Source organism: Physeter macrocephalus, chromosome 19 (assembly GCF_002837175.3).
Source record: "Physeter macrocephalus isolate SW-GA chromosome 19, ASM283717v5, whole genome shotgun sequence".
Classification (NCBI taxonomy): Eukaryota; Metazoa; Chordata; class Mammalia; order Artiodactyla; family Physeteridae; genus Physeter; species Physeter macrocephalus.
This window is the reverse complement of record NC_041232.1, coordinates 10,536,265-10,562,970: the sequence shown is the minus strand read 5'-3', so window position 1 is coordinate 10,562,970 and position 26,706 is coordinate 10,536,265. Positions and strand designations below refer to the sequence as shown.

The window sequence follows — 26,706 nt, the reverse complement described above, 5'->3', positions numbered from 1 at the left end:
ATTTTTGGATTGGGTTGTTTGTCTTTTTGATATTGAGCTGCATGAGCTGCTTGTAAATTTTGGAGATTAATCCTTTGTCAGTTGCTTCATTTGCAAATATTTTCTCCCATTCTGAGGGTTGTCTTTTTGTCTTGTTTATGTTTTCCTTCGCTGTATCACAGGATATTGAACATAGTTCTCTGTGCTACACAGTAGGACCTTGTTGTTTATCCATCCTATATATAGTAGTTTGCATCTGCTAACCCCAAACTCCCAATCAATCCCTCCCCCATACCCCTCCCCCTTGACAACCACAAGTCCATTCTCTATGTCTGTGAGTCTGTTTCTGTTTAATCAAAAAGTTCGTTTGTGTCATATTTTAGATTCCACATATACGTGATGTCATATCATGTTTGTCTTTCTCTTTCTGACTTACTTCACTTAGTATGATAATCTCTAGGTTCATCCATGTTGCTGCAAATGGCATTATTTCATTCTTTTTTATGGCTGAGTAGTATTCCATTGTATATATGTACCACATCTTCTTTATCCATAGAATGGATAATTCTTTTTTTTAAGATTTATGTGTTATTTATTTATTTATTCGTTTTTATTTTTGGCTGCATCGGGTCTTAGTTGCAGCACGCAGGATCTTTGTTGAGGCATGTGGGATTTTTTGTTGCGGCACGCGGGCCTCTCTCTAGTTGTGGCATGCGGGTTTTCTCTTCTCTAGTTGTGGCACGTGGGCTCCAGGGCACGTGGGCTCTGTAGTTGTGGCGTGCAGGTTCCAGAGCATGTGAGCTCTGTAATTTGCGGCACGCAGGCTCTCTCGTTGAGGCGCATGAGCTCAGTAGTTGTGGCAGGTGGGCTTAGTTGCCCCACGGCATGTGGGATTTTAGTCCCCTGACCAGGGATCGAACCCGCGTCCCCTGCCTTGTAAGGTGGATTCTTACTGCTGGACCACGAGGGGAGTCCCTTGCATGGATAATTCTTAATGGCAGAATCAATCCAGCTATCCCCAGGCACTGGAGGAGAAGGCAGTGAGAACTCAGCAGCCCACTAGAAAAGGCCTACAGGCAATCAGACCCCTTCATCACCGTTTGGACCTAGCAGCCATTCTGTTTACTTAAATGTTCTTGGTTATCTTTTATTGCAAAACCATAACAAAAATGGGGAAATAATGGCTTAGCCGAGTTTGTCCTATGCTTTGAGAATAGCGCTGGCTCCATTCCTTACTCCCCCAGCGGCGGTTCCTACCTGGCTGAATGGGAAAGCTGGATGGCAGGTAGTGAGCCAGTCAGCTGTAGGCCACATCGGCAAGGGGGTCACCTGAGGTAGCGAGTTGCCAGTCAAGGACGGCGAGCACCTCGGCCGTTTCCCGATGGAATAGCACATTGTCCAGCCCGCAGGAGCCACAGAAGGGATGGAGACAGTGCTAAGAAAACTGACCGCTAGGGTGTATTCTGTGCTGGGCGTCTTCTGCTGACCCCTTCAGAAGCACTCCCCATCCCTCCCATGTGCCCTGGAGCCTGCATGGGCTGCATCCACCAGCTCCTTTGCCCTCTGTCTCAGTCGGGCTCAGCCAACTGGGACACCAGCAGGTGGTGGGAAGGGGGCCTGCTTATTAATTCCCCACCTCCCTCTCAGCAGAAGACTGAGGGATATTCCTCTCCCGAGGGCCACAGCTTTGGTCAGGTAGCCCTCTCTACATAGCGACAATGTCTGGGTTCTGGTAATTACTCCTTCCCTGAGATGGTTTTAAAACAAGTCTGCAAGTTTTTGACACTCCTGCCACAAAAGGAAGAGTCTAATCCTTCACCCCTGGAAGCATCTCACTTCTAATAATTACAATGCAGGTGGAAGCAGTGCTGAGTCCCGAAACGAGGACAGACAAGGTGATCAGCTCCCGCCTGGCCCTCTCCCCTCAGAACACACAGCTTTGCAGCCCTGAGCCACCAGGTAAGAAGTCCAGCTGCCCGGAAGCTACCATACTGGAGAGACCAGGTGGGAAACCACAGAGAGAGGCTCAGGGAGCTCAGCTCCCTTCTGCCCCCATGCAGGTGTGAGCGAGCCTTCAGGTGATTCCAGTCCCCCGCCTGAGACCCACCTCAGTGGCACAAACAAGCCATCCTGTCCCCATACTGCAGATTCATGAGTAAATTCATTGCTGTCGCTGTTGACAGGCACGCAGTTTTGGAGTTGTGTGTTGTGCTGTAGTTATAACTGGAGCCCGGGCTTGCACCTTTGGAGCTGAGGGTGGTACTAACTCCTGCTGTTGCACAGGCCAGGACCCCCATCATAGAGAATTAACTGGCCCAAATGTCAGTAGTGCCAAAGCTGAGAAACCCTGCCTTAAAGGCCACGCACAGGAGAGCCCATGCAGTGGATAATTCTCAACTGTAAACTGGGCCAAGACCAGCTGCTTAATTTCCCCTTCAAATGCCCTTCCCATTACTTTCCATATCTAGAGCCACACAATTGAATACTATGCATCCACTTTTAAAAACTGACTCTATGTGCACAAAGAAAAATGTCCAAGATGCCTTGTTAGATTAAAAAAAAAAAAAAAAGTAAGACAGCAACAGGATGTATAGCATAATCCCATACAAATTACAAGAATATTTTGGATGTTTGGGAAAAAAATGAGGAAAGTACATACAAAACTTAACAGTGGTTATCTGGGGAGAATGCATGCTGTGAGAGGGGAAAGAAATGGCAGTTAAACTTTCTATATTGTTGAAAAACTAAAATTCAACCTAGTAAATTTGAAGATCTAATTGGCTGGTTTCAACAATTCAGGAATCAGGCAGCATTTATCTAGCAACTAGAAGGGCACTCCTAGGGGTTGTACAAAATGGAATGTTTTTATAGGAAGAAGGGTGGGGCAAGGGAGCTCTTAGAAGAAGAAAATAAGGATTATTTTCAGTCCAGGATATCTTTTTGGAGAGAGGTAACAGGCAAGGATATTATCATGCAGATTTCCTCCCCATCCACTGGTGCAGGAGTGAGGGTGGGGGGGGAATGGAGAGGACCCACATGACAGATTACCACATTGGTGCTGACCAGAAAATTCCAAGCTGGTTAATTAAGATTGCATTTCTGGTGAAGGTCAAAACTGCAATTAGATTAGGTATGAAATCTAGGTTTGGTACCATGGGCACTAGCACAAGTGATGCCATTTGGGGCCAGTGGTTTTTCTCTTTAACAATATATATTATACATGTCACTATATGGAGAAATCTTTTATTTTCTTGACGTCAAAAATTATCTTCCACCCTAACCCCACCCCCTGACACTGCCTTCCACAGAACAAGACCTAATTTTGTTTGGTGAAAACTTTTAGATGGGGCTTCCCTGGCGGCGCGGTGGTTGAGAGTCCGCCTGCCGATGCAGGGGACACAGGTTCGTGCCCCAGTCCGGGAGGATCCCATATGCCGCGGAGCGGGTGGGCCCGTGAGCCATGGCCGCTGGGCCTGCGTGTCCGGAGCCTGTGCTCCGCAATGGGAGAGGCCACAACAGTGAGGGGCCCGCGTACCGCAAAAAATAAAAAATAAAAATAATAATAATAATAATGAGCATGCATTATTCGAGTTGTCAGCAAAAAAAAAAATCTAAGTTACCTGCACCTAAGAATGTGGAGTTGACAGTTATTTTCTTACCTGACTCAGTAGAACATGGCATAGAGACCTTTGCACTCACAAAAGGGAATTGAGTCCTGGAATGGAATATAAACCAGTGGGGTCTGTTTAGAAGAGTGTTTTGTTATAGATGATAATCTCCCTAAAACTTCTTTTGTCCTTCCATTGTGTTTTTATTACAAACCTTTGGCAGAACCTCAAACATGCTAATAAGCCTCCCAAACAGCTTTATAAAGAGTAGACCCCTGTTCAGACTTGCCCTTTGGTTCAAGTTCCTGAGATCGTGCTGATCCTCTGGACTAGTAACTTGGATGGAAGGCATTCAAGTCTGGCATGTTCCTCCAATGAGGTGCAAATATGAATTCCTATTATTGCCAAGGTTCAGGGCCTGGACTAAGAAACTGACAGAGAGACAGAGAAAGAGGTAGAGGGGGGAAAAACACATCTTCATACCTAGCTATAGGTATACATTTCCTGGCTTTGGGTACTTGCTTTCTTTATGTCAGTGGTACCTCTCAAGTTCACCCTCTTTGTTGCTCCCAATGATGGATACTCCTGGGACTAGCACCCACCAAACCAGTCTGGGAGAGAGAGTGCCCGAGTTTGCAGCACAGGCAGAGGGACTTTTGCTGTCTGCCTCTATCAGTGTATTTTCTAGCTTCCAACCAGCCACCCAGTCTTGACCACTTCCCTTCTTTTTGCCTTCTAAAGTTTCTGCCTTTCTAGTCTCTGCGTACCAGCCTAGATTGACACATAGTCTTACCTGGGTCCCCAGCTGCAGCTTCAGGGTTCCATCTAATGCTTGCTGACTGGTTCCCACCCCCTTGCTAAGTTCCCTGGCTGTGGACGACTTCCAAGACTCCAGATCCCCAGCACGGCACTGATGGCTAATGTCACACTATTTTGTATCCTTCATCTATCTCTCAAAGGTTCTGTTGGCCTAATTTGTGCATCCAGAACGGGCAGTTGGAGTCAGTACAGTACAGAATAATGAGTAAAAAAGCACAAGGTTGGACAGCATGTACACATAGAATGCAATGTGAATTGTGCCCCCTGAAGGAAAATTCCAGCGCTGCAATCCAAGTGAATGATTTCCCTTCCATTTCCCCAGGGTTGTGCAACGGGGGCTCTTACAAGCTGTATGACTCTGAACAAGTCAGTTCATCTCTCAGTGCCTCAGTTTCATCATCTATAAAAAGGAGCTAATATACAGTACCTATGTCACAGGACTGTTGTAAGGAGAAATGCTATGTAAAGGCAGCATAGTGCCTGGTACATTAAAAGTGTTCTATATGAGTTAGTAGTTGTTATTTTCCTAGTATAAACACAATGGCCAACCTTCTTTAATCTAAGTTTAAGTTGCATCAGAGATGCTGTCTTCCTACATATTGGTGGGACCAGCAAGCAATACTCCTGGGTTGCTAGAAGTTTGGCTGGGCTGGGCTACAAGATCAAGATGGTCTCACTCAATATTTGGTAGTGGGGGCTGACTGTCATCTGAGGAGCCTCAGTTCTCCTCCACATGACCTCTCATCCTCCAGTTGGCTAGCCCTACACCAGGACTCATGTAAGAGATACCAGAAAAAAAGAAAAAGAAAAAAAAAGAGAGATACTAGAAGATCTATTTTTTCCTCTCCTAAATGGTGTGGCATGAAGATATGAGATGTTCTAAAAGTAGCAGAATCCAGAGCAGCCATAGGACCACTGGGTAGACTCTGGAGATGATGCCAATACTATAGGAGTTAGAATGGAGAGGCAGAAAGAAAGACATGCCTGGTGACATTCTGTAAGCCACTGGATCAAGCCTTACCTGAAGGGAGCCCTATGTATAGACATTGAGTTATGTGAGCAAATAGATAATAAATTGCCTGTTATTTTAAGCCATCTGGAGTTAGGCTGCAATCAAAAGCACCCTCACTGACAACTATCTCTTATAAGAATAACCTGCTACTTCTTTAGGGGGTAAGAGATGGAGGAACATCAGGCCATGTGTCATTGAAGAGGACCCAACTCCCAAAGCAAGCTCTGCAGGCTCTCTTGGCGCTTTAAGGGGTCTTCACAGATCCTTCTTGAGCCCCTTCAGTTATAGAAACCCTATGTCTGCATCCTCCAATGGAATCTTTTAGCGTGTCCTACCTAAGCAAGAAAATCAATTTATGATTGACCGGAAATTTTCATTGTGATTTTAGTTAGTCTTTGAAAATCGTTCCTATAGTCCTAAGTGTGAAGAAGTAGGCAAGAACAAACAGAGCTAGTGGCTTGGGGCTAATTCTGGGCTCTTACAACCCACATAAAGCTCAGAAAATCATTTATTTTGCATCTCTGGCCATTGATAAACACAACTCTCCTCTGTGTGATGTTGATCCAAAGACTCAACCTGCAGGATTCAGAAATTATTTGGGACTTGCAAAAGTGATCAGAGGAGCAGCTGAGCTTATGAGAGTTGATCAGGTCATTCACTTTATTCTCTTACTGCTGCTAACTTATGAAAAGGAAGTGTGAGCTCCATTTTACAGGTAAGGCCAACTGAGGCATGTGGTGGTGATTGACTCAGCTATGGCTTAACAAGACAAGCACTAGCAAGGGCGCTCACATTTAATGCTGTGCAGAGCTCTTAAATAACCTTTGTATATAAATTGCATGTTATCCACCTGCCTAGATGCCTAAAAATAGAACTGGAGTTCTCCTGAGGGGCCGGGAGGACCAAAAAAAAAAAAGAAGAAGGAAGGAAGGAGGGAGGGAGGGAGGAAAGGAAGGAAGGAAGGAAGGAAGGAAGGAAAGAAGGAAGGAAGAAAGAAAGAAAAAGGAAGGAAGAAAGAAAAGGCCAGGGACATTTTAAAATTATAGATCTAGGTCCCTGCGGGGACCTCATTAGTGACTAACTTTTAAGGAGTTATTAGAATTGTCCAAAAATGAATACTGACCCTTCCACAGTTCCATGGATAGACTCAAATACCATGAGCAACTATGCATATTAGCAGGTGCCCACATGCCCAGAGTCTAAAGAAAATAAATCAAGAAGTTTTCCTAAGAAACACATTCTTCCCCTTTATGAGCATTTTGTTCAGCTTAGTTCAACAAGCATTTACTGAATGCCTACTACATGCCCAGCACTGAACATTTCATTTCCATTCATACGATGGTCAGCTGTCACCTCATTTTCCTCATCAATAGAATACTGTGTTAGTTTCCTAAGGCTGCCATAACAGAGTACCACAAACTGAAGAGTTAAAACAATGGAATTTAAAAAAAAAAATGGAATTTAATTGTCACAGTTTTGGAGGCTAGAAGTCCCAGGTAAAGGTGTCTGAAGAGCCATGTTCTCTCTGGAGACTCCAGGGAAGAATCTTTCCTGCCTCTTCCAGCCTTTGGTGGTGCCAGGTGTTCCTTGTCCTGTGGCCACATCACCCCAATCTCAGCCCCTGTCTTCACGTGGCCTTCTTCTGCATGTGGGCCTCCCTGCATCCTCTCCTCATATTATAAAGATGCCAGTCCTTGGATTTAGGGCCCAGACTAAATCCAGAATGATTTCATCTTGAGATCCTTAACTAGTTACATCTGCAAAGACTCTACTTCCAAATAAGGTCACATTCTTAGGTTCCATGTAGGCATGAAAAAAAATTCTTTTGGTTGGGGAGGACACCATTTTATCCACTATAATGCTGTCTCACAAAAGCATGAGTGAGAAATGCCAATTTCACCAAAGCTTTTGAAGGGGACCAGGAGAAGGTTTAGATTCAAGGTACCCCACAGCAGATACCTTGAAATCCCCTGTCACAGGTTGGGTTGCTGGAAAGTAGACTCTGAGATGAAGATTAGCATGAAAGGTGTTTGGTTTTTTTTTTTGCAGTACGCGGGACTCTCACTGTTGCGGCCTCTCCCGTTGCGGAGCACAGGCTCCGGACACGCAGGCTCAGCGGCCATGGCTCATGGGCCCAGCCGCTCCGCGGCATGTGGGATCCTTCCGGACCGGGGCACGAACCCGTGTCCCCTGCATCGGCAGGCGGACTCTCAACCACTGTGCCACCAGGGAAGCCCGAAAGGTGTTTATTAAAGAGTGCTCTTGGGACCCCAACCTTTGGGAAGGGACGGAAGGAAAGCAGGACTGTGAAAAGTTGAGCTGTGGTGCAGTCACCCCGAAAGCTGGCCCTGTGAAGAGCTCTGGAGCTGGGTTGGCCTTTCAGAGCTTTTTGGTCCCCCATCAATTATTGGTTATAGGAATGGGGTGTGACATTGGGTGAAGTGGCTCTCTTTAGGAAAGGTAGTCCTCATAGTGAGCTGAGAACTGAGGACTGCCAGCCAGCAATACGCCCAGCAGCTGAGAGAGTAAGTCCTTCATCCTTGAAGGGGAATCTGGACAGCGCATCACAGTACCTACAGCACTTCTTACTCACGTCTCTCTTTCTGCAGCTGCCATCAGGGAGGCTTCCCTTCTTCTCCTGTCTCCTCACAGGGCTGAGGACCCCTCACATTCCTCACCCCCACTGAAGCTTCCTTCTCCAAACTTGCAAATGCAAACCCATCCACAAACAAAGGGTCTGAGAATTACCCCGAACTAAGAGTTACCTCCTTATTAGAAGATATTGAAGGGGGTAATAAATAGCAACCAAGGAGGTGTTTGTCAATGTTGCTTATTGCATAATGGAATACATACTGGATTTTGAGTAAGAAGACGTCTTACAGGTTCAACTTCTAGCTCCACCACTAGCTGTGTACACTTGAGCAAATCACTAGTTTATGAGACAAGAGGGCAAGGATTGTGTCTGCTTTGTCACTGATTATGCAGAACTTAGGTTAGTGCCTGGCACATAGCTGGCTTAGTAAATACATGAAGGAATGAACAAGCTTTTCCTGAGCTTTGATTTCCTTAGGATAATATATATTTTTTAAATTTTATTGAAATATAGTTGATTTACAGTGTTGTATTATCTGCTGTACAGCAAAGTGATTCAGTTATATATATATATTCTTTTTCATATTCTTTTCCATTATGGTTTATCACAGGATATTGAGTATAGTTTCCTGTGCTATACAGTAGGACCTTGTTGTTGATCCATCCTATATATAATAGTTTACACCTGCTAATCCCGAACTCCCAATCCTTCCCTCCCCCCCTCACCTCCCCCTTGGCAACCACAAGTCCATTCCCTATATCTGTGACTCTGTTTCTGTTTCATATATAAGTTCATTTGTATCATATTTTAGATTCCACATATAAGTAATATCATATGGTATTTGTCTTTCTCTTTCTGACATACTTCACTTAGTATGATAATCTCTATGTCCATCCATGTTGCTGCAAATGGCATTATTTCATTCTTTTTTATGGCTGAGTAATATTTCCTTGGGATAATATTGAATTGGTAAAGAGAGGTGAGGTAATAATTCCCAAAGTATGGTCCCTGCAGCAGCAGCAACAGCCCTGAGGAACTTGTTAGAAATGCAAATTATCAGGCTCCACCCCAGATGTGCTGAATCAGAAAACCTAAGGGAGGGGCCAGCATTTTGTGTTTTAACAAGGTCTTTTGTTGATTCTGATGCAGGCTCAAATTCGAGAACCACTAGCCTAGGTTATACCAAGGCAACAAACTCAAAATCTCAATGGCTTAATACAGCAAAGGTTTATTTCCTGCTCACACTAAATGCCCATCTTCTGTTGACAAGAGGCTGTGTTCATCATAGTCACCCTGGGATTCAGGCTGATGGAGCCGCCATCATCTTGAAAGCCATGGTGGTCATGACCAAGGGAAAAGCTGTGGTGAATCACGAACTGGCTCTTCAAAGCCCCACCAGGCTGTGCTGTCATTTCTGCTCACAATTTGTTGTCGAAAGCAAGTCACACGGGCACATCCAACTGGAAAAGAGTAGGGATTGTTGAGAGGATCAAGTTAAATAGCAGGTAGGGAAGCCTTTGGAGAAAGGTTAAAAGCTATCGCAATTTAAGAGATTATTTCTATTATTTCTACTCTTGGTATAAAAGGGCTGGCTCCCTGGCTGTTTTGCTCATTACCACCATTATTAAGCGATGGCTGACAATGGTGGCAAGACGGTGTGGAGTTCTGAAGCAGGAAGTCATGTATCAGATTTTTTTAAGATGCTGGCTTTGAGGAGACAAAATGATAGAGATGTATAAAAAACACAATCCACACAATACTTGACACACTGAAGGTATTTGATATGTTTTTGTTAAGCAAGTGACTTTTCCAACTATTTATACAAATCATTGTGATGATCTCACAGTGGCAAAGATGGAATTGGTTTGGAACAAGCTTTTTGTTTCTGGTCACATTAGATGTAGAGTTCTTATGCCTGGTTCACTGGACAGTGTACAGAAGTAGAACTCCATCCAGAGTTCAAAGCCCAGCTCAGCTACTTCTTACCTGTGTAACCTGAAGTTATTTAAGTCTCTATGACTCTGTTTTCTTCTCGGGAAAAATAAGGATTATAATAATCCCTGCTTCACAGGGTTGTTGTAATGATTAAATGAAACAATACTTGTAAAATGCTTAGAACAGTACCTGCACATAGTAGGTACATAATACATACGTGTAAGCTATTGTCCTATTGTTGGTTTTTAACTTGGAATAAAATCCAGCCTCTATCAATAAACTACAAGACCCTGCTTGAACTCTGTCCACCTTCTCCCCCTCATCTGCCCCATTGCTCCTCACTGACTTACCTCTCGAAAACCACACTGGCCTTTTTCTTCCTCAAATAAGCCAAGTTTTTTCCTGCCCCAGAGCCTTTCTACTTGCCATTCCCTCTGGCTGGGCTCTATCAGCAGCTCTGCAGATGGCTAGCTCCATCTTGTAGTTTATTTCTTGGTTCAGATGTGCCCTCCTATGGGGTGATCACACAACCCAAAATTAGCCACCCCTACTGATTTAGTTTTTCTCCCTCACCACCCGGGCATTATTACTCTTTGTAACCATCTTGTTCATCTGTTTACCAGCTATATGATGTCATCTTCTTAAGAGCAGGGACCTTGAATGTCTCCTTCACCCCTGGAACCCAGACTCCTAAAACAATGCCCAGGGCATTAAGTCAGCGCCCTATAAATGTTTGTTGAAAGAAGGACTCGGGCAGGGCTCTGCTTCCCTTCAGAGGTATTGGCACTCTACTCCATGAGAAGAAAATATCTTCTCTATAAACTTGAGATTACAGTGAATTTCTACAGCAGAAATTTTTTCCACATTAAATAAATGGATCCAAAAATGAAGTGCTTCTGGGAGCCATGTGTGGAGGAAGTGCCGTTTTTAACGAAGGGCTTACAGGGTCACTGTGCCAGCTGATCCACTGTGCAGCCTCACCACAGATGCCTGGCAAAATATTGTACTCACGGCCAAATTATTTTTGCATGTTAGTACACTAGAGCTATGTGTGATGTCCTAGCAATTGTGTGTACATATACTTTCGGGAGAAAAATAACATTTATTGTAGGTTTTAAATTTTTCTAATTTCAGAAGAGTCATAAGCTCAGTGCAGAAATTTTAGAAAACAAAGAAAAGCGGAAAGCACAAAGAAAACACCAGTCTTCCAAACAGTGAAACAGTTCGATGTGTGTTTTTCAGTGTTTTTTCTGTGAATGTTTTAAAAACAAGTCTGTATCTGCTTTGGAGTTGTGTTTTTCCCTAGTGTTTTTCAGGCGGTGGTGTTAGCAGGATTTGGTGATTGATTAGATGTGGAGAATGAAGGAGAGGAAAGAGTCATAGATGATCCTGAGGTTTCTCCATTCATGACTTGTTGGATGGTGGTGCAAATAAGGATATAGGAGCAAAATCAGATTTGGAGAGAAAAGCAATGTGTTCAGTTTTGGACCAGATGCATTACGTGGATACTGTTGAGTGACTAGATGGTCAGCTCTGCCATCAAGAAAGATGATGGGGGGCTTCCCTGGTTGCGCAGTGGTTGGGAGTCCGCCTGCCGATGCCAGGGACACGGGTTCGTGCCCCGGTCCGGGAGGATCCCGCGTGCTGTGGAGCGGCTGGGCCCGAGAGCCATGGCCACTGAGCCTGTGCGTCTGGAGCCTGTGCTCCGCGACGGGAGAGGCCACAGCAGTGAGAGCCCCGCGTACCACAAAAAGAAAGAAAGAAAGAAAGATGATGGGGCTGGTGATGGAGACCAGAGTGTCATTGGAACAAAGGCAATGACATCGGCCCCAGCAGGCCCAGTCCCTAGTGCCCTCAACAATGTGGGCAGAAAGTGAGTGAAGGGGTATGAACTTGTTAGAAATCAGGGAGAACCTTCAGTTGCGTTACTCCTGTGAAACCCCAGGAGCGGACCAGAGGGAGCCTCTGAGGGGAAGCTTGCTTTTTGCTGCCATCTGCTGGCTGTTATTGGAGCGGTTCCCACAAGAAAAAAAAAATTATACCCAACAGTTATGCAGCACCTACTGTATTCAAGGCTCTATGCCAGGCAATCTATAAATAATTCCCTACATTTTTATGCTCCTTTACCAATGATGGAGCATTTTCACATACAGTATTGCAACTTGTCCTCATAGCAATCCTGTGAGGAAGGCCCTGAGCACGTAAAATTATTCCCATTTTGCAGGTGAAGAAACTGAGACCCAGCCTGCACAGGCCCTTGCCACTGGGAAAGAGCAGAGTTCAGATGAGGCTGGAACCCACGTTATCTGACTCCTAGTTCGCTGACTACAACCAAATTGATATTACTTCTTTAGTTTTATTCTGGGTAGAAGGCAAAAAAAAAAAAAAAAAAAAAAACCTAAGTTCTCCAGCACTGAAGGCAAATAAACCCTGAAAAGTGACAAAGAAAAGGAAAATGGACCAAGAAGAAGGAGAAGAAAGAAATGGCATCTCTAAGGTTTTTTTCCAGCTCAAAATTTATTAATTTCAAGTAATACCCCCAAAGTTTAAGATTTCAGATCAGTGAGAGACAAATAAGAATCAACTAAGATACCAATACTGTATTGTACAATTGAAAGTTGCTAAGATTTCTCATCACAAGAAAAAAAAACTTATGTGAGATGATGGAGGTTAACTAAACTTATTCTGGTAATCATTTCACAATGTATACATAAATCATTCTGTTGTACACCTAAAAGTAATATAATTTAATATGTCAATTTTATCTCAATTAAAAGTAAAATTTTAAAAAAAATAGTAAAAAGGGGACTTCCCTGGTGGCACAGTGGTTAAGAATCTGCCTGCCAATGCAGGGGAACACGGGTTTGATCCCTGCTCCAGGAAGATCCCACATGCTGCAGAGCAACTAAGCCCATGCGCCACAACTACTGAGCCCAAGTGCCCTAGAGCCCGTGCTCTACACTAACAGAAGCCACCGCAATGAGAAGCACGCACACCACAACGAAGAGCAGCCCCCGCTCACCGCAGCTAGAGAAAGCCCACGTGCAGCAACAAAGACCCAACACAGCCAAAAATAAATAAAATAAACTAATTTTAAACAAAAAGTAAAAAGGAATCAACGAAGTTCTTCACTTGAAGCTCAGCATTAGAAGGAACCCTGAAAGTCACATAAATTACTCTTCCTTGCAAAGCAAGTGTCCTCTATGTAGTGTCCTCCAGTCTCACTGTGCACACAAACTCCCTGGGGATGCAGCTTCTGATGCACTTGGTCTGGGGTGGGGCCTGAGACTCTGCATTTCTAACCAGCCCCCAGGTGATGCTGATGCTGTAGGTACACAGACTGCTACTTTGAGTCACAAGGGTCTAGAGCAGAGGCCAGCAAACTTGTTCTGTGGTGGATGAAATATTTGAGGATTTGCAAGTTGTACAGTCTCTGTTGTGACTACTCAACTCTGCCATTTCAATTCAACTGAATTCTCAGTTCTGCCATTATAGCACGACAGCAACCTTAGATAATACATTAAAAAATGGGTGTGGCTGGGTTCTGAAAAACTTTACTTACAAAAACAAAAGGCTTGCTGGATTTGGCCTTCAGACTATCGTTTGCCCACCCCTGCTCTAGATATTTCTATTACTGGATGAGCTTTAATTATGTAGAGAATGTGTTGGCTGGGTTGTATGCGGGGTACTGTCCAGTTGAGATTTCAGGTTCTTTTTTTTTTTTTTTTTTTTTTTTTTTGCGATACGCGGGCCTCTCACTTGCTTCCAGGACCAGGGCACGAACCCGTGTCCCCTGCATCGGCAGGTGGACTCTCAACCACTGCGCCACCAGGGAAGCCCCAGGTTCTTTTTAAAAATTTTTTTAAAATACTTATTTATTTATTTGGCTGTGCTGGGTCTTAGCTGCAGCACGCAGGATATTTGTTGCAGCATGCAGGATCTCTGGTTGCGGCAGGTGGGCTCTAGTTCCCTGACCAGGGATGGAACCCATGCCCCCTGCATTGGGAGTGCAGAGTCTTAACCGCTGGGCCACCAGGGAAGTCCTGAGATTTCAGGTTTTTAAACCCAAAGGCTATCACCATCACTCCATACTCAGTTGTTCCCATTCATTTAAGCCTTCATATTGGGTATTGGTCTAACATCAGGTTTTGATAAAGTGGTAGAGAATTGAAAATAATATTACTAACACATAGTGCTTGTTATGTTCCAGGCACTGCTCTAAGTTCTTTGTGTATATTAACTATTTAACCCTCACAACAACCCTATGAGGAGGCACTATTATCATCTCTACTTTACAGATGAGGAAACTTAGTTAAGTAATTTGCCCAAAGTTGCACCAATAGTAATTAGCAGAGTCAGGGTTTGAATTAAGGTGGGCCAATGCCAGAGTCTTTACTCTTTACTGCCTCATTTTACTACTTCTGAAAAGAAGAAGCCAGTGGTACCATTAGTTGGGGTCAGTGGGTAGAGGGAGGCAGTGAGTGACCTGGAGAAAGATACAAAATCAGGAAGCTGAAAGTTACAGATAAATTATTTCCTGTTGTATAATTTGCTGATACCAGACCCTGTTAGTGGGGGTTTTCTTACATTCTATTTTGTCCTGCACTAAATTTCCTTAATGATAGTATATGACTATTATTTTCCAAGGATCAGAGTAGAAATAAACCAAGCATGGGTAATTCTCACATTCAGTTGTATACTGAGCTACCCCTCTTTTTGCTAAAGTGTTTTAAATACTATCCTTAAAACAGAGTCCAGCAGAGCTTGGGAGAGTGAGTTTTCCAAGCAGTTTAGCTGGGCACTTTGAAAACTTTTACCTGCCATGTTCAATGCCCTCCTCCCAAATTGGGAAAATAGGACTTGAAGTGTACCTCCCTATGCCAAGACCAGCCATAGAGTGTGCTGCCAAAGTTTTTCTGTTGAGGCAAGTCTTCTCGTTGAAACTTCTGTATATACAAAAATAAAGACCATGTCTGTTTGCATAGATCAGAAATTCTCAACTTCAGCACTATTGAGATTTTGGACCAGATAATTCTTCATTGTGGGGAGCTGCTATCTGTGCATTGCAGGATGTCTAGCAGTATCCTGTCCTCCTACCCACTAGAAGCCAGTAGCATCACTCCAGTTGTGACAATCAAAAATGTCTCCAGACATTGCCATTATACCCTGGGAAGTCACAATCACCCTCAATGGAGAACCACCAGCATAGATCAATGACAGTTTACAATTCAAGAATGCCCACCACCATCTGTTTGTGGGAGTATACGTTGGCACAAACCTTTTGAAGAGTGATTCTGAAAGTAGGCTTTGGAAAGCAATCATTAAAATATTCAAAATATTTGCATTTGGAAGGAAAGGGAAAGGATTTACTATTTATAGCTCCAGGAATATAAAAGATTCATTAGGAATAAAGGTTTGACAATCTATAAGACTTTATTTTCACTGAATGATAGGCACGGATCTGATGGTTGCCAGCTCCCAAAAATCCCTGAAGCAACTGTGTACATGAGAAGCCCTTGAGTAATTGATCTGAGGTGTGGGCATCTGGCTTAACGGGCTTAGTTTACAGGTTATTTCCTGGAATACAGTGATTGGTCCAAGGGTGAGCCAATCAGAGTACCTCACTAGAGTTCTTCTAACTAATCTGAGGGGGCAGGGAGGGGAAAAGGGTATCTCTCCTCTATGATCACAAAGAGGTAAAGATGGGAGCCCAGCGTTCTATAGCCAAGCCCGCACCTACTGAAGAAGCTGTTCTGAGAAAACGAAGCCAATATATAGAGAACAGCATGGGTGAGAGACACAGAGAATCCTTGCGATGTTCCAGTCTCGGGTTCCAGCCATCCCTGTGGCCAACTCCAACCAGGACGTTCCCATGTTTTCATTATGTGAGCCAACTTATTCAAGCTAATTCATGTTGGATTTTTGTCTCTTGCAACCACTGGGTTTTGACTGAGACATCTTAGCAAAGTTGTAAAGAGAATTCACATAATGACCAGGAGCACTGGTAAAATTTTCACTCATAAATGTCCTGTGCAAACCAGATGGGTGCAAATTCAGCTATTTTGTAAATTCTGGTGTGGCTCTAGAAAATGCTTAGCAAATATGGCTACTTCTTCCCATCTACAGATACCACCACAATGGCTTCCATTGCTTCAAAGGATTTATACTTCCCAAAGCTTTTTTTTTTATAAGTTTATTTAACTTTATTTTTGGCTATGTTGGGTCTTCATTGCTGCACATGGACTTTAGCTGCGGCGAGCAGGGGCTACTCTTCGTTGCAGTGCGCGGGCTTCTCATTGCGGTGGCTTCTCTTGTTGCGGAGCACGGGCTCTAGGTGCGCAGGTTTCAGTAGTTGTGGCACACGGGCTCAGTAGTTGTGGCTCGCGGGCCCTAGAGTGCAGGCTCAGTAGTTGTGGTGCACGGGCTTAGTTGCTCCACGGCATGTGGGATCCTCCCAGACCAGGGCTCAAAGCCGTGTCCCCTGCATTGGCAGGCGGATTCTTAACCACTGCGCCACCAGGGAAGTCCCTTTCCCAAAGCTTTTACATTCATTATCTCATTTGCCTTCCACCGTAACTCAGCCAGACAGGGAAGGAGATTTTAGCATCCCCATTTCCAGGTGAGAAGATGGAGCCACCATGTGGCTAAATGACTTCTTTATGTAATGCAGGGATTTAGAATGAGATCAACAGTTCTCAAATTCAGTCACCAACTGTGTCATGACTGATTTGATGCTAATGGTTAAAGTACCAGGGCTTGAGAATGATTCATCTTTTTAAAGATAATACATTATCCCTGTAACAACTTAATTCTTGCCAGCATTCAATATGCTTTCCTGGTAGGAGAAAAGGAGTGGAGTTACAGCTGGCATATTGGGAATTCCCATGGGAGTGTAATACATGTGAATATCCAACCATGTGCATTCCAATAGTTAAAAAAAAAGAGAAAGGTTGAGTCAATGGATAAGCCAAAGGCTGAGTCAATGGATAAGCCAGCCATAGAGTTGCTTCCAGCTCTAAAATTGGCTGATTCACCCAAAATAAACTATGAGTTGATGGCATTCAATATCAAAAGAAACCACTTTTCCCTGTCCATGGGTCTTATTAAGGATCACTCACTTTAAAGAGTTGTAGGTTGATCATAAAATGTATCATCCAAACCAGGATAGTTTTAAGATAAAAAGGGGCATCAATGGAATGGAACATCAGGGCAACATATTAAACAGGAATTATGTTGAACAAACCATGACTGGAATCACCCTAAGTATATGTAATGCAAGAAAAGTACATTTATATAACTGGAAACTGCCAGGACTGCCCCAAGGAACATCACTCTAAAGGTGAGTTGGATGTATCTTGGTTTCAGTTCCCCCAAAAGCAGACTCTAAGATAAAGATTTCGGTGAGAGTAGTTTATTAGGGAGGTAAAGGAGAGTGCGGAAGTGAGGCAGGGAAAGAAAGGTAGCCAATAAGAGTGTGTCCTCAAGCCAGCAACTGCTGAGGCCAACTGGAACAGGATCCCTGAGGTGGTCACAGATGTGCTGCCCACATTCCCCCACGAGGAAGGACTTGCTGTCCACATGCAGGGAGTGGGGTCAGCAGATGACCCCCAGCTGTCTGCTCCTTCAGGGTCTGCCTTAGGGGCAGAGAGCTGCCTCGTTCAAGGTCACATCCTTCCCAGAGCAGCCTGCACTGCTGACCAAGCAGGGCCAGGCTGTAACGGCTGCCCATTTCCTCCAGATGCGGGACAGTCTGATGGGCAGTCCTCGCTCCAGAGCTTCCCTCTGGGTTGGCCAAGCCTTTGGCAAGCTGGTATTGCAACTAGACTTTTCCTTTCCTTTCAGAGGGGCTGATCCTTAATAAGCATTTTGTTTCCCAAACCCCATGTAAGCATCTGCTTCTAGAGAACCTATCCCAAAACCATCCCTCTAGGGAAACTCAGTGTATTCATCATGTTTTTTATTTTCTGTATCTTATGATGTTTTGACATCCTGGGGGACCTTTCAGACTTGAGAGGAGACTGCCCTTATAGGGCTAGCTAGCTAATTCCTAGGGGAGGTGGACTGCTTGCCTGGAATATGTCTAGTCATGCGCAGACCACCTGACCCAGTGCCACGTCCCCACCCACCTGCTTATGTAACTCACATACCAACCCAATATTTCCTCTGTCTTAATCATCCCAGAATCAGGTCCCAGACACCTGAAGACAGCTCCTGTGCCCCAGAGCCCACTGGAATTATTCAAAGGAGCCCATCCTAAACTGTTTAACTGTCTCTCCTTTTCTGCAGAAACTCCAATAAAGGCTCTGGCTTAGGCTTTTCCCTTATTCCTGCTTCTGCCTCCTGATCAAAACCTGATGCCTTCCCTGTGGCCCTGAGTGGCATGGCATATCCCCTTCTCTCAGGAATGTAAGTAATAAACAGTCGTTCAATGGCATTGGCTTCTCCAGGTCATCACTCAATCTGAGAATGCCTATAGCACCTTTATTTATAATTGCCCAAATCTGAAAGCAACCAAGATGTCCTTCAAAAGGTAAACAAACAAGTGAAAGCAGTCAGTCTGAAAAGGCTAAACTCTATACGATTTCAACTACATTACACTCTGGAAAAGAGAAAACTATAGTCAAAAGTAAAAAGGATTATAGTAAAAAGAGACAGGAAGAGAGATCAATGGTTGCCAGCACTTTGCGGGAGGGAGGGAGGACTGAATAAGTAGAGCACAGAGGATCTTCAGGGTAATGAAAATACTTTGTGTGATACTACAATAACAGATATATAACATTATGTGTTTGTCAAAACCCATACCAATGTACAGCACAAAGAAGGGCCCTAATGTAAACTAGGGACTTTAGTTAATAATAATGTATCAATATTGGTTCAACAATTGTAACAAATATATCACACTAATGTATGATGTCACTAAGAGGGGAAACTGTGAGAGGAAGGGAGAAGAGGTATATGGCAACTCTCTATACTGTCTGCTCAATTTTCTGTAAACCTAAAAGTGTTCTAAAAGCAAAACAAAACAAAAGTGTATGAAAGAGGAAAGATGGGAAAATGGATGTTTTTTCCAGGACAGGGGGAAACTTAAATTTTCAAAAAAAATAACAGAGGTAACCCACAAGATACCACTTCATACCCATTAGGATGGTTGTACTTTATTTTATTTTTATTTTTTGGCTGTGCCAGGCCTTAGTTGTGGCACGTGGGATCTTTTCTTTAGTTGAGGCATGTGGGATCTTAGTTGCAGCATGCATGCGAGATCTAGTTCCCCTACCAGGGATCAAACCCGGGTCCCCTGCATTGGGAGCATAGAGTCTTACCCACTGGACCACCAGGGAGGTCCCAGGTTGGCTATACTTTGAACACACACAGAGAATAACAAGTGTTAGTGAGGATGTGGAGAAATTGGAATTCTCATACATTGCTGGTGTGAATGTAAAATGGTGTAACCACTTTGGTAAACAGGTGATTCTCATATGACCTAGCAATTCCACCGCTAGGTAGACACCCAGAGGAATTGAAAGCAAGGACTTGAACAGATACTTGTATGCCAGCATTCACTGCAACCTTATTCACAATAGCCAAAAAGTATAAATAGCCAAGTGTCTGTCCAGGGATGAATGGATAAGCAAAGTGTGGTGTATCCATACACCAATGGAATATTCTTCAGCCATAAGAAAGGAAGTACTGATACATGCTACAGCATGGATGAAACTTAAAATCATCCTGGTAAGTGAAAGAAGCCAGATAGGAAAGGTCACATATGGTATGATTCAATTTATATGAAATATCTAGAATAGGCAAATCCACATAGACTAGTGGTTGCCAGGAGCTGGGAAGAGGGGGGGATAAGAAATGACTGCTAATGGGAATAGGGTTCTTTTGGGGGTGATGAAACAGTTCTGGAACTAGATAGTGGTGTTGTTTGCATAACATCGTGAATATACTAAAAACCACTGAATTGTTCACTTTAAAAGGATGAATTTTATATTATGTAAATTTTATCTTAATTTAAACACAAATAGCAGAAGTGCCAAACTATTTCTCTCTCCTTCTTTGCTAAGATCTACATAAAAATGGAGCTTCCTAGAAGTAACCTACTTATGGGTAATGCTGATTTATTAAATGGAAAAATTTGTTTTTCAAAGGCTAAACTTTTTAATTTCTAGTTAGTGTTTTATGGAATTCCCCGGTGGTCCAGTGGTTAGGACGCCATGCTCTCACCGCTGAGAGCCCGAGTTCAGTCCCTGGTCATGGAATTAATATCCCATACGCTGTGCAATGCAGCCAAAAAAAAAAATTTCTAGTTAGTGTTTTATTAAATAAAACTACTGTGCTTGCCTCTTAAGGGAAAAAATATTACAGCAAAAAACAAAACAAAAAACCCAGATACCTACATGCATGTGACCCACCACTTAAACAACAATTTCTTTCTGATTCATGGGATGTAAAGCAGTCACTCAATTTCTAGTATCCGAGATTCCTGAGGAACCCAGTTTCTCAATAGGGGTGTTATTTGAGAACAGTTTGCCAGGACACCTACAAGCAAAGATTACGTTCATAAACACACTGCATTTGAGTTAGCACTGGGTGTTCTGAGATGCACGGAGCCTGCTGGGTATACACTTTAAAACACCATCTCTAGATCTATCTTTAGTCCCTGCCTTCCAGCTTGTGCTCATGAAAATGAGTACATCCACATGATAGTGGTTTCCAGGGCAACTTTGACCTTACAAAGCACACAATTCCAGTATGTTGATGGACTTCTAAATGGTGATTTATGGGAGCCTTTACGGATATAGGTCCTCCAAGTCTCATTCTTTCATTTAACAAATATTTACTGAGCACCTGCTATGTGCAGGCACTGTTCTAAGCACTGGGTTCAAGAAAGAAGGGGCCAGAGAGTCCTGTGCCTCTGTATCTGCTTCTGGTCACAGAGTTGGTTTATAAACCGACTGCATATCTTTGTGCCGGTCTACAGAACAATGATAAAATGCCTCTGATGTGCCCAGCACAGAGCTAGATGCAGGTAAATGAGGCTCTGGTCCAAGAAGTTCAGAGAAGGGAAAAATGGTCAATAAATAAAGGGAAAATGTTAAACCTTGCTAGTGTTTATTTATTTATGTGCTGCTGTGTTCCAAGAAGAGATTTAAGGCAGCTTACAAGGATACATAAAACAGCCAGACTGCATAAATTATAAGTAGGAGAGAAGGGAGAAAAAGAAAAACAAAATAGGAATGAGGACTGGAATTGGGCCAGAAATGAGACTCTATGATAAATTCCTCTATGCATGTAGCCTGGTATAGTCTCTTGTGTAGTAGATGCAGCTGGGGCCCTGCCCAGAGTCCCTCAACACTCCTCTCTATACACCAAAGGATGCTCATTGCTACACTTGTGACTCTGAGTGAGGGCTTTGTTCTGGCTGTGGAAGCACACCCGGCAGCATGCAGGTTGGCCTGGAAGTTCCAAAGAGTTTGTGTCCTAGAAACAGCCCCACCCAGTGATGGATGGGTGTTGGTAGAGGAAATCTCCCAGCTTCCTCTCCTAACACTGAGATAATGTGAGGCCTGTTCTCTGCAGTCTCCCAGTGCCCTCTGGGGATGCTGAGCTCTACTTGCCTGTAGCAGTCACTTGCTTGCCACATGCCCTTTACTGGTTGTCTTCCTCTCTGTGTCGCCCTTTCCCTCTCCCCATCCTGTTGTTTCCTGGGATCGTCGCCCAAATAAACTACCTGCCCTTGAATCCTTGTCTCAGAATGAGCTTCTTGGGGAACCCAGCCCAAAACACCTCACCGTACCCTCATCTGCTATTTATTGTAGAACTCCAGGCTCCTGCAAAGTTCACTCCCTGTCAGGATTTCTGGGGGTGCCCAGAAGGGAGTCACATATGCTCAGAAACAAGTCTAGTCAGCTACGATGTTTGTGGATTGTTCCTCTTTTTCTCCTATTCTGGACACCCCCGTATCAACCAGGCATGCTGCTCTTTCTGCTGCTTATGACCACCTTGACTGATTTCCACTTTATCCAAGAGTCATCTCCACTTTGTATCACTGGGTATCACCTTTCCTACCAGGCACTGCTGCCTCCTATCAGGTACTAACTAACACAAGGTGCCAGGTGCCAAAGCAGTTTGATGTTCAGTCGAGGGGAATGCCTCCCAGCCACACTGTGTTCCACCGTGTGGGTGAGATGCCAGACCAACATTTCTTTGGGGACCAAGAAGAGGCTTTCATTAAACAACCCCCTTAGTTTTTACTTACAGCCATAGCCACATAATACTCAGGCATGGTAAGTCCATAAGGACTGGTCGTGAGAACTAATCTGAGTGACAGGTACACCACACTCCTCAGAAATCACCCATCCAAACTCTAGCCAAATATTACCCTTCTTTTGAGTCTGACTTATTTGACTGATCTGTCTTTCCTTTTGATGCGTTATCTCCTGGGAGGTCTTGGGCCCCTGGTGCAAACAGGGTACGTGCAAGGTGTCTTGGTATATGGAATTATTAACTAAAATACTATTGAATATTGGAGGGCATCTACCCAAACCAATCAGTTCTTATTAGTTCTTTCTGGCAATTATAGAACAGGGTCAGCTGTCCGTTGAAGCTACTACTGGATCATCTGTATGGAAAAAAAAACGCATCTGGTTACTCTTGTGCTCTAAAACCTTCAATGGCTCCCCATTACCCTTAAAGTAAAATTTAGACTTCTTAACATGACCTACTGGCTGCTGTTGGCTCCTGCTTGCCGATCCCATCTCCTATCCCTTTCCCTTTTGCTCACCACATCCTAGTCATATGACTTCCTTTCTGTTCTTCGAACACATCAAACTCTCCCCCAACTCAAGGCCTTTGCGTCTGTTGTGCCTTCTGCCTGGGCTGCCCTTCCCATGGCTCTTCCTATGGCTGACTCCTTTTTTTTCAAGTGTCAGCTCAAATGTCATCTTCTCAAAGAGATTGCCCAGTTACCTGACCTAAATTAGAGACACACACACACACGCTCCCCAGCATTTGATAAACTTACTCTTTACCAAATCATTATATTAATTTTTTTCCATAGAACTTGTCAGAATCTATGATTATCTTATTCATTGGTTTTCTGTCTCCTTTCACTGGAATGTAAGCTTCCTGAGGACAGGTACCTTGTTTGGTTTTTTGCTCCTAAATACTCAACACCAATCATAGTGCACACAATATCCATCCAATATGTTGATGAGTGAATGTACATAAACAAGGGCTTATTTTCTGTTCTCAATAGCAGAAAGGTGCATACTTTTGGTTCATCCAAAACTGAGAGTATATCATTAAGTATGAGTTAAAAAGCAGGGAGGCCAGCAAACATCCCTTATTTTCCCTCATTTAAAATATTTTAATGATTGTATCATAAAACATTTCCTAGTGATTCTGATCTGTATGAACATCAGTAACTGGCAGGAGAGGAGGAAAGCTTCATCAAACTCCCCAGCTTAACCCATAATCAATTTCTGGTCCAGTGTAAAGTCTAAGGCAGGGTCAATAAAATTGGCAAACATTATTTCTAACCAACTCTTTCACATGATAGCAAAAAAAAAAAAAGTTCATGGTAGGGAATTCCCTAGCGGTCCAGTGGTTGGGACTCTGTGCTTCCACTGCAGGGGGCATGGGTTCAATCCCTGGTCGGAGAACTAGGATCCTGCATGCCATGTGGCATGGCCAAAAAAAAAAAAAAGTTCACAGTAGGTGCTCAAAAATTTTTTTGAATTAGTATCTAGTTTGAGTTAGATCTTTTGACTAGACCAACACTGTCCAATAGAAATATAATGGGAGTCACATGCATAATTTTTTCCCCACACACATAATTTTACATTTTCTAGTACCCACAATGAAAAGAATAAAAAGAAACTGTTGAAATTACTTTTAGTAATACATTTCATTAAACTTAATTTTCCAAAATAGTATCATTTCAACATGTAATCAATATTTTTTAAAAAGAGGGCTTCCCTGGTGGTGCAGTGGTTAAGAATCCGCCTGCCAATGCAGGGGACATGGGTTCAGTCCCTGGTCCGGGAGGATCCCACATGCTGCAGAGCAACTGGGCCTGTGTGCCACAGCTGCTGAGCCTGTGCTTTGGAGCCCACGAGCCATAGCTGCTGGGCCCGCATGCTACAACTACTGAGGCCCGGGCACCCAGAGCCCGTGCTCCGCAACAAAGACAAGACACCGCAATGAAAAGCCCGCACACTGCAATGAAGAGTAGCCTCCACTCGCCGCAACTAGAGAAAGCCCGCGCGCAGCAACAAAGACCCAACGCAGCCAAAAAATAAATAAATAAATAAATTTTTAAAAAGATAAATTAGATCTTTTACATTCTTTCTTATTTTATACTTACAGCATATCTCAATTGAGATGATAAATTTGTTGTCCGTGCCGTGCGGCTTGCGGCATCTTGGTTCCCCAACCAAAGGTTGAACTTTCCCGTCAGTGAAAGTGCCAAGTCCTAACCACTGGACTACCAGGGAACTCCCGAGATGATAAATTTGATTGGAAATTATTGCTTTGTATTTAGATTTCAAAAATTTAGACTTGAAAAAGTAGATTCACATACCCAGGGAGTTCCAAAAATACTTAAAAGGTTTTCCAATAATGGAATCAAGTATCAGTTTTAAAATTTAACCTGGAAATTAATGACATTATGCTAAGTAAAAGAAGCCAGACACAAAAGGTCACATATTTTATGATTCTGTTTATATGAAATGTCCACAATAGGTAAATCCATAGAGACAGAACATAGATTGGTGGTTGCCAGGGGCTGGGGGAAGGGGAGAGTGAGGAGTAATTACTTAATGGGTATGGGGTCTTTTCTGGGGTGATAAAAATGTTCTGGAACTGAGTAGAGGTGGTGGTTGCACAGCATTGTGAATGTACCAAATGCCATGGAATTGTTCATTTTAAAATGTTTAATTTTATGTTATGTGAATTTCACCTTGATTTAAAAAATTGAAGCTAATAAAATTTAATTAAAATTACAACTTCAGTTCCTCCATCACACTCGCCTCAATGCCAGTGCTCAACAGCGCTAGACTGACACTGTACAACACGGGACCAAACTGCTCTTCTGCCAAGGCCAGGGCTTTTAAAATCATTTATTTCTGTTTTTACAGGACACAGCTTCCCAGCACTAACTGAAAGCTCTCAAGGTGAAGTGTCCCAGTTTATTTAAGCACCACCTGGCAGCCACTGAAGTGTCACGTTTCTATCTCACAAGAGTTAGCCATGAATCTGATTGCTACTGTTCCACATGATTAGCACGTTTTGGGTGACAGATTGTTAAGTCCGTCACACTTCTGAGCATGTTGTGATTCTTTAACAGTTTTTCTGAAGGGCGCCCGGCATCCAGAAGCTTGTGGTCTGTGATTCAAGAACATTGTAAGTCATTATAATGGTTTCCAGCAGCCATCCCCTCCAGGGAGCTGGAGGGGAGCAGAGAAGGAAGATCACAGAGAGCAGGCACTGTGCTGGTTAAGACACACATGAAAAGAGCAGCTTAAATGATTAGGGGCGTAAAACCTTAAGAAACCCCAAGGATGATTCATAGGACTCTGAAGGATCTGATGAGCTCACATGGCCCATCCCAAATGAATACAAGTAATTTGCTCTTTTCTTACAACTCCCCCAGAGATAACGCTGAGCAACCACTCTTGTTTTTCTCATTGCACTGAATCATACCTCTCAGGTATCAAGAAGTGTTCCTCTAAGACATTCTTATCAAAACTTCTCCTATTAGTTTATCTTTTAAACCTCCCAGCTAAGCCTGAATATCAGGACCCTTTACCTGGAAATATCTCCTTAGCATTTTCTCATTTTTGATGCTTCTGTATCCCAATATGATTCTTCAGTTTGTAGGCTGCCTGGACTGTTTATCCTCTCTCTGTTTTTCTTGCTCCCCACTGCCTTTTTTTGCCCCCTCTTTATCAGACTGGTGAGAAAAGTAAATAAAGTTTCCACTGGTCAGTTTTTTCTTGGCCAGTCTAATAGTGGAAATGTATTCAAATTCTACCTTTCTAATACTGGAGTGATAGCTGTCACCATAAATCTATACCTCTTATTTATTGATAACACAGACGGTGGGTAGTTTCTTTAAACAGCAATGACAACAACAGTAAAATATAAACCATGGTGGCATATTCAGTCCTGTTGCTGACGAAAGTGATGTCTTTTATAGATGCTTCAGGAGAAATGACAAATATTCCCCAAAGAGTGTCCGTCTTTTATACCTCTTTCAAGGTTAAATTTGGCTGTGTGCAATGTCTTGCTTGCAAAATTTTGATTGCAATTAACAGAAGTGTCCTATAGTTAGTGTAAAGCAAAAAAAAAAAAAAAAAAAAAAAAAAAAAAAAACCGAATGAGAGAAGAGGAAGTTAATGAAAGGATGCTAGAGGTATTTTGTGGCATCAAAGGAAGAGATGAACAATTAAAATTTATAAAAGGAAGAAACCAAGGGTGAGTTTTGAGAATTCAATAGCAGCTCATGAACTTTTTCTCCAGAGCACTGCCATTAAAGAGCACACCACTTTGTTCCAGGTCTCCTCCCACTTCCCTCCTTTCTATTTCCAATTTCAGATTCCTGGGAGAGAGCCCAGGGTGGGTCAGGTGCCCTTGAACAGACTTGGTGCAAGAGAAAGATGAAACTAGTGTTTAAGAGGGGTGACATTTGATTTGCTCAAATGAGATAAAACATGTAAGGCGGACTGTGTTTTCCAAAGATGGCCACAACCATAACT

The 26,706-nt window shown here is 43.3% G+C and overlaps 1 long non-coding RNA gene across 1 annotated transcript; it reads left to right on the top strand.

Moving 5' to 3' along the window:
* The first annotated feature begins 1,860 nt into the window (after positions 1 to 1,860).
* Positions 1,861 to 25,235, top strand: LOC114484425 (uncharacterized). The gene is made up of 3 exons (XR_003677289.1): positions 1,861 to 1,938; positions 18,233 to 18,352; positions 25,087 to 25,235. It is a non-coding gene; the product is annotated as an uncharacterized lncRNA (long non-coding RNA).
* Positions 25,236 to 26,706: the final 1,471 nt, after the last annotated feature.